Below are 7,662 nucleotides of genomic sequence, written 5' to 3'. Positions count from 1 at the left end.
TATATATATATATATATATATATATATATATATATATATATATATATTTAATAGGCAGCACAGATAAGATCATAAATATTTGGAGAATAAACTCAGTTTGTATGTGGACAGGGCATAAAAGTAATTCCTTTTTAGAATCAACCAAAAAATTCCTGCCTTTCCTTAAATCAAGCCTTTGAGAAAATTTTTAAATTGAGAGTACAGCATTAAAAGTAGGCAGTCCTTTGATTCCCTACCAAGAGGAACATTTGTTGATAGGTCAGATAACTGAATTAAATGCCTATTTTTTCCAAATCACTTATTAATATACTTAAGCCATTCTTTTCTGAAAGATGTTCTCTGAATCTTGACAAATGATGGCATTCCAATGCCTAATATGAGTAGAGGGAAAGGAGAAATGAGACACTTCTCATTTGATACTTTTAGAATCCAGAAAAATATTTAGTTTTTCAAAATGTCTTCATTATTTTTTGGAAAAGGATTAAAATATTACCAATTCTTCATTTATAAATGATTTTTTTAATTATTAATGTGATCATTTTAAAATATTTATAGCATGCCACATCTAGATTATAAATACATTTCTGGTAAGAAGAACTACCAGCCTACTTTGTAATGTGTGAGTTTTTCAAAAGAATTGAAAGAAAGAAAACTACAATGAAAGAGATAAATACCAAGTAACCTCAAAAGCCACATCAGGTTAGACTTTGAGCAATGAGGCTTTTTAGGCAGTATAGAAGATTCTCCTGAAGAAGATCAGAGGGTCTTTGTATACATCTGAAATATTGATGCTAGAGATATAAATAGTTCGGTTGTGACTACAGTAAAATCATTTCGCTTAAATTTTAAAAAGAAACCAAGCCAAACAAACAAACAAAACCAAGCACCACACCTTCATATAACTAAAATATATGAAGTGAGGCAGTAATAGTAATATGTGCAAATAAAAGAAGAGTATTCCACCCACCTCTTACAGGTAATATGAGCTCTGCTCTTGAGATTTCCCAGAAATAGACATATTGCAATGTTTATATGTAGTTAAGATTTGTCTGATAATTTTGTTTCATGCTCAATAGTATAACTGACCACTCCTTTAAAATAAAGGGAGAATTGTGTTCAAGGATTGACTATTTTCAGAATTTAATATGATGAAACATATTGCACAGCAAAAACTTGCCAGTTAGAGGTGAAGGGTTACTATGAAGTAACAACAAGGAGCTAGGTTGTACTTTCTACTTGCGAAGTTTCTGGTTTTTTCTATTCTGTTTTATGTATCTATGAAGCTTATTTGCAAATTAAATGTCACTTCTATAGTAGTTTGCTATGTATCCCAATCTCTAGCACATGACATAAACATATATTTGTTGTAAGACATTAATATGCTGCAAGCTAAAAGATTTGTTAAATATGCGTTAATTTAAATTTTTCAATACTTATTGTTGATTCTAAAAAGCTGGATTTAAAATACTGAATAAATTCAGCACTCAAAATGCATACCTTTCAACAATAAATTGTTCCTTTTAAAATATTTTATTTGAAAATTGATTAATCTGCCAAGTGGATTTAACATTTCTTAATAATTGCATTTTATTTATTCCCATTTAAAATCGCTATCCTTAATGCTTAACTGCCAAGCAGTCAAGTCCAATTTAAAAGTACTAAGAAATTGCATAAAATCTTAGTAAAAAATTTGGAAGTGAAAACTTCACTGATTACACAGTGGTTACCATAACTTGTCAAGATTCAGAAAAAATCTTTCTAGAAAAGAATGGCTTAAATATATGAATAACTGATTTGGGAAAATAGGCATTTTAATTCAGTTATCTGACCTGTCAAGAAATGTTCCCCTTGGTATGGAATCAAAGAACTGCCTACTTTTCATGTTCTCTCAATTCTAAAATTTTCTTAAAGGATTGATTTAAAGAAAGGCAGGAATTCTGTGATTGACTCTAAAATGGAATTGCTTTTATGACCTGTATACATATAAATTATTCTCCAGACATTTTTAATTTTATCTGTGCAGCCTATTAAAATATATATAGCTAAGAACACAGTGATGTCACTACAAGCTGTTAAGAAATTGTTAGTTTTAACTCTATATGTTGTACTTCATGATTCACTTCTAATATGTTAGCTGCTTTTAATTTTTGAAAAGAGGTTCAGTTAATATTTTCAGTTGCCTTGCAAATCAAAAGGAAATAATAAAAACTTGAACATTCACATAGTCTTAGAGATAGATTAAAAGAAAAATAGATGATAGATGGATAGATTGAATATAGATCTATAGACATATGGCAACCCTTATTAAAATTGTTCACTCTTTTTAATGGGAACAAATGGAAATCATGTGACACTATCCAGGAAGATTCGATCCCAAAATAACATTCTATCTTCTTAAAATCCAAACCAGATAGAGAAGGGGGGAAATTCTCCATTCTTATGAAACATTGAGAAAAGCTGACACAGAAGCTTTCAACTAGTCCCCAGAATCGCTGATAAAGGCTTCTTGTAGTCACGTCAACTTGGGTGAGGAGGGGGTGTGGAGGGAGGGGGAGAGCTAAACAGTTTTTATGAGCATCAATCTAGCTGATCTTAATCAGAAAAAAAGTCAACTAAGTTAGGATTTATAATCAAGTAACTAAGGTGTGGATATACAGAAGGCAGCATTTCTATATTATGGAATATATACATACATGAATGTTTTAAGTACATATAAGGCTAGAACTGAAGTTTTGTTTTCTTTGGCATAGAGAACACCTGAATGAGGAAACTCCTTTTACTAAAGAAGGTCATTGTCTTCTCTACAACTTAAAGTCTGTGAGAGCTGACCTTGAGCATTGAGTGGATGTGACTTGCCCAGGGTCACACAGTCCAAATGTATCAGATACAGCCCTTGCTCTGAAGTGGCCCTCCAGTGCCTAGACTAGAGATAAATATGTGCCTCCCCAGAGATAAATGTGCATGAGTGTGTGTGTGTGTGTGTGTGTGTGGAGGAGACCTGATCTTTGAGTATTTTTCTTGTTTTATTTATCATCTCTTTTTTATTCTTCTCCCTTTCTTTAAGGATACACTCATTAATTCTAAGAATATATCTATTTCTACATGCATCTGTTTTGTTCAGAAACTGCTAAAAAAAAAAAAAAGCAGCATAGATACATTGCATTAAAATAATGCAATAAAATGAAGACAGTTTAGCCCAAACCTGAAAATACTTCACCAACATTATCTCCTAACTTCTAACTAGACCCTGGTGACAGAGATAACAGCAAAGACTTTATCAGTGTTAACAATGCCCATTCTCAATGTTCCTTTGGGTGGAGTAGGGGGAAGGGAGAACAAGGGAGCAGAGATCTAGGTCTCCATTTAACCTTAACTTATGAACGCTGTGAGGATACTTCGTTAGTGCACAGGCATTAAGAATTGGCGTTCTCTCTGCTGTGGCCAGAATTCTCAATCCCTACTCTCTCTCAGTTGCCCCTTCCATCTCCCTCTGCTCATTTGCATGGCACATATACAGATCTCTCTTTCTACTTACCTTCTGACATAGTAACACCTAATTGAAAAACAAAAGTTACTCTGGGAGCTATCCTATCTCTTTCTTTCCTGGGCATAAAAATATGATGAATTGTACTTCCTATTAAAAGATGAAGGGGAGGGGGTGGCTAGGTGGCACAATGAATAGAGCACTGGCCCTGAAGTCAGGAGGACCTGAGTTCAAATCCAACCTCAGACACCTAACATTTACTAGCCGTGTGACCTCGGGCAAGTCACTTAACCCCAATTGCCCTGCCTTCCTCCTCCAAAAAGAAAAAAAAATAAGATGAAGGGGACTAAGTACACTAATTCATTAGATTCTTTCATTCTATTAACAAATGTGATTGAAAACAAACTGGATTTCACTTCCCAAAAGAGACAATGGACTCCTGATGCAGGTTGAGACATTTTCTGACACTGACAGTACAGGACTTTGTTTTCTTTGACCATGCATATTTGCTACAAGGATCTTATCTTGGGTTGTTTTGTTAATGAAGGGGGAGGGGTCTAGATTGGAAGGGAGAGCTAGGATAGGCTTAGAATGTTTAGGAATATATTTAATTATGCAATAGCTGGACACTGTACTCCTGGCTCTTCCCTGAGTCTTGGTCACCATCTACCAGGTGACAACCTACCAGGATCATAGATTTGGAACCAGAAGAGAAATTTTACAGATATTTTTGTCCAACCCTTTTGTTCTATAGCTAAAGAAACTGAGACCTAAAAAGTGACTTGCCCAAGGTCACACCAAGATTCACACTTAAGTCCCATGACTTCAAATTCAGCACAATTTCACCTATACATTGGTTACCTCTGGAAAAGCAAACAAACAAACAAAAGTATTGCTAAATGAAATATGGTACAGTTTGGAGACAGAAGGCCTGAGCTCTGATCCTGACTCAGCTATTTATTACCTATGTGTCACTGGGAAAATTATGTCACTTTACTGAACTTCAATTTCCTTATCTGTAAAATCAGAGGATTGAAGTAGATAACCTCTCAAGGCCACTTCGGGTCTTGGTCTATTATCCTGGGATGCCTTCGTTTTATTATGTATCTAAGCAATCAAAAGTATCTTCTGAGCAAGTTGCAAACAATTTTAAACTGGAGAATTCCTAAGATTGATACATCTCTTCTGGTCCTAAGGAACAGTTTTCAGTTTGCACAAGCTCTATGGAGCAAATGAAAAGGCAATTTTCCTTCTTATACCACTCAGCCTCCCAGGAAGCAAGAGCCTTTGGAAGGGGTCTCAGAACCAGTCAGACTCAACCCTTGGAGCCAAAATACAAGCAGTTCTGCTGATTCATACTATTAACCACACTCTACCAAGTTGAATTCTACTTAATATTCAATGAATTGAAAAGAGAAGAGAAACAAAGACCCTCCTTGTTTTAGACAGGAACTTTTTTAAAAAGAAAAAAAACTCTGAATGGTGGAGAAAAATGCCCCAGGAGCTTAGAGGCTGCCACCAAGTTCTGCAAACTCTGAGCTTTAAAGTCTAAGTCTTCTCTGACCCAGAAAAGGAAAATCTTTAAAATATCCTTCCCCCTCCCCCATGGAAACACATACATAACATAGAACATGTATATGTATATATGCACATATTACATATATACATATGGCTATGATTTTGTAGGTTTTCTTGTCACTATAATTTCAGGAATGACCCTAGTTTTGAGAAGATCTCTTGCATTTTGAGGGGAAAATTTAAAAAAGAGGAACTCTATATTTCTGATTGGGAATCCCTTGCAGAAATACCTGAAAGAAGACAAGGCCCTAGAATGTCCCCTTTGTGAATTTTCCAAGTGGTGCTTGAGTGCTTTCTTAGACTAATGATGCCCCTGTTTTGAAGATGCTCTTAAGTGTCTGAACTTGCTATCACTAACTGTTAAGCATGAAGTTCTTTCCATTTCCCCTTATAAATAGTTTCTAATTCTAATACTCTCAGAACTGATCTGGGATCTTTGAGTTCCATACCTTAAAATTTGATTTCTTTTTTTTTCCTAAAGGTATTTTGCTTTTTTCCAATTACATGTGAAGATATTTTTCAGCATCCTTTTTTGTAAAATTTTTGAGTTCCAGATTTTTCTCCCTTCCTCCCTCCTCTCCCCGCTACCCAAGACAGCAAGCAATCTGATAGAGGTTATACATGTACAATCATGTTAAACGTATTTCCACAGTAGTCATGTTACGAAAGAAGAAGCAGAATAAAAGGGAAAAACCACTATAAAGAAAAGACCAAAAAAAAAAAGCTTAAATAGTATGAAACAAATAATTAAAAATAGTGTGCTTTGATCTACATTCAGACTCCATAGTTCTTTCTCTGGATGTAGTTAGCATTTTCTTTTTTTTTTTTTTTTTTAGGGCAAATGGGGTTAAGTGATGTGCCTGAGGTCACATAGCTAGTATTTGTGTTGTGTCTGAGGTCAAATTTGAACTCAGGTTCTCCTGACTCCAGGACCGGTGCTCTATTCACTGCACCACCTAGCCACCCTTGTAGTTAGCATTTTCTATCATGAGTCTTTTGGAATTGTCTTGGATCATTGTATTGCTTAGAAGAGTTTGTAATAGTAAAGGAATATAAAGATCCCCCTGTATTGGCTTGTTTTTTGGTGTTAAAACCCAGAGCTCGTTAATCCCACTTGTGAGATGAACTTGTTGACGTGAAAAGAGAGGGCTGGACTGGGAGGAGCTGGTGATGTAAATTTGGAGAGACACAAGAGAGGCAGAGAATTTTTTGGAAGCAGCATCGTGGAGGCAGAGAGAGACTGAGAGGATTGCTGAGGGCCACTTTGAATTGCCCATGACTTTTGAGAGCTGCCACCCAGAGCTGCCAAGGACTGAGGAGACATGGCTGTTATGCTGGTACTTTGTCTGTCTGTTTTGATGTTGTTTTGCCAGATTTGTCCACTGATGAAAGACAGTCCTGCTGTTGGTTCAGAGCTACTGAGACTGTCCTGCAGAGAGTGAATTCTGTCCACTGGTGAAGGACAGTGCTGTTGTTGCAGAGGGCTTGGAAGCTTGCTGTTGGTTCCGAAGCCCTGAAGAAGGATTTTCTTGTTGTATGTTTACAGAAATCCTGGAAGAGGGTTTTCCTAATGTTTTTAGGGGTCCTAGGACTGTTCTGCAGACAGAGAATGAATTAATGAAGAGACTGGCAATGTATCTTGTGGCCTTGCTAAGCTTTGTCTCCCCAGGAACAAAGATTGCTGAGAACTTGCCTCTGTCAAGATGAAGAAAAGACCTCCATTTGGGTATTAAGTGCTGTGCTTAAGCTTGTTGTAACTCTGGGGTAGATTCAATTGTGATCCAAGAGTGGGGAACTTTTGACCTTTTTGTGCTCTGTGATTGAACAAATGAATGTACTTTACTTATGATTGGAAACTAATCTCCATTTGAGAACAGGGGCTTTGTGATGGACTAAATGAATGTACAGCCTAGGGGTGGAGTAGTATTTAGAAGAGGGACTTTGTGATTGATTGAATGAATGTAAGGTCCTGGGGTGGGAAAGTACTTGATTAAATCAGGTAGTACTTGGAGATTATTGAATCACACTTAGTAAATGCTGTATTTTGCATGATGCCATATTTTGATCTTCTCTGTTCTTAATTTTTCACTGAATAGAATGGAGAGCACCTATGCTGGCATTTTCAACCTTGGGAAGTTGCCTTTGCTTGGCATTACACTACATTATGGCGAAGTTGGCAAGGAGTACAAAGCATAGTGCCTCTATTTGTTCCAGGATCCATGGCCATTTAGATTGAGATTGTAAGGCCAAGGATCCTGGAGGTGTGGAATGTAATAGTAATGGAATATAAAGATCCCCCTGTATTGGCTTGTTTTTTGATGTTAAAACCCAGAGCTTGTTAATCCCACTTGTGAGATGGACTTGTTGATGTGAAAAGAGAGGGCTGGACTGGGAGGAGCTGGTGACGTAAATTTGGAAATACACAAGAGAGAGGCAGAGAATTTTTCATCACATAATGTTGCAGTTGAGGAACAAGAGATAGTGGTATTATCTGAGGTACTGACATCATGAAGGAAGGCTAAAGCCTAGCTGATGGGAGAACACTACTCCTGGGACTTTTCTTGTTCTACTCACTTCACTCAGCATCAGTTCATGTAAGT

Source organism: Petaurus breviceps, unplaced genomic scaffold (assembly GCF_028583685.1).
Source record: "Petaurus breviceps papuanus isolate PSGF00001 unplaced genomic scaffold, PetGlider_PUasm1.0 90702, whole genome shotgun sequence".
NCBI classification, from domain to species: Eukaryota; Metazoa; Chordata; class Mammalia; order Diprotodontia; family Petauridae; genus Petaurus; species Petaurus breviceps.
The sequence above is the reverse complement of the archived record's forward strand: the minus strand, read 5'-3'. Positions refer to the sequence as shown.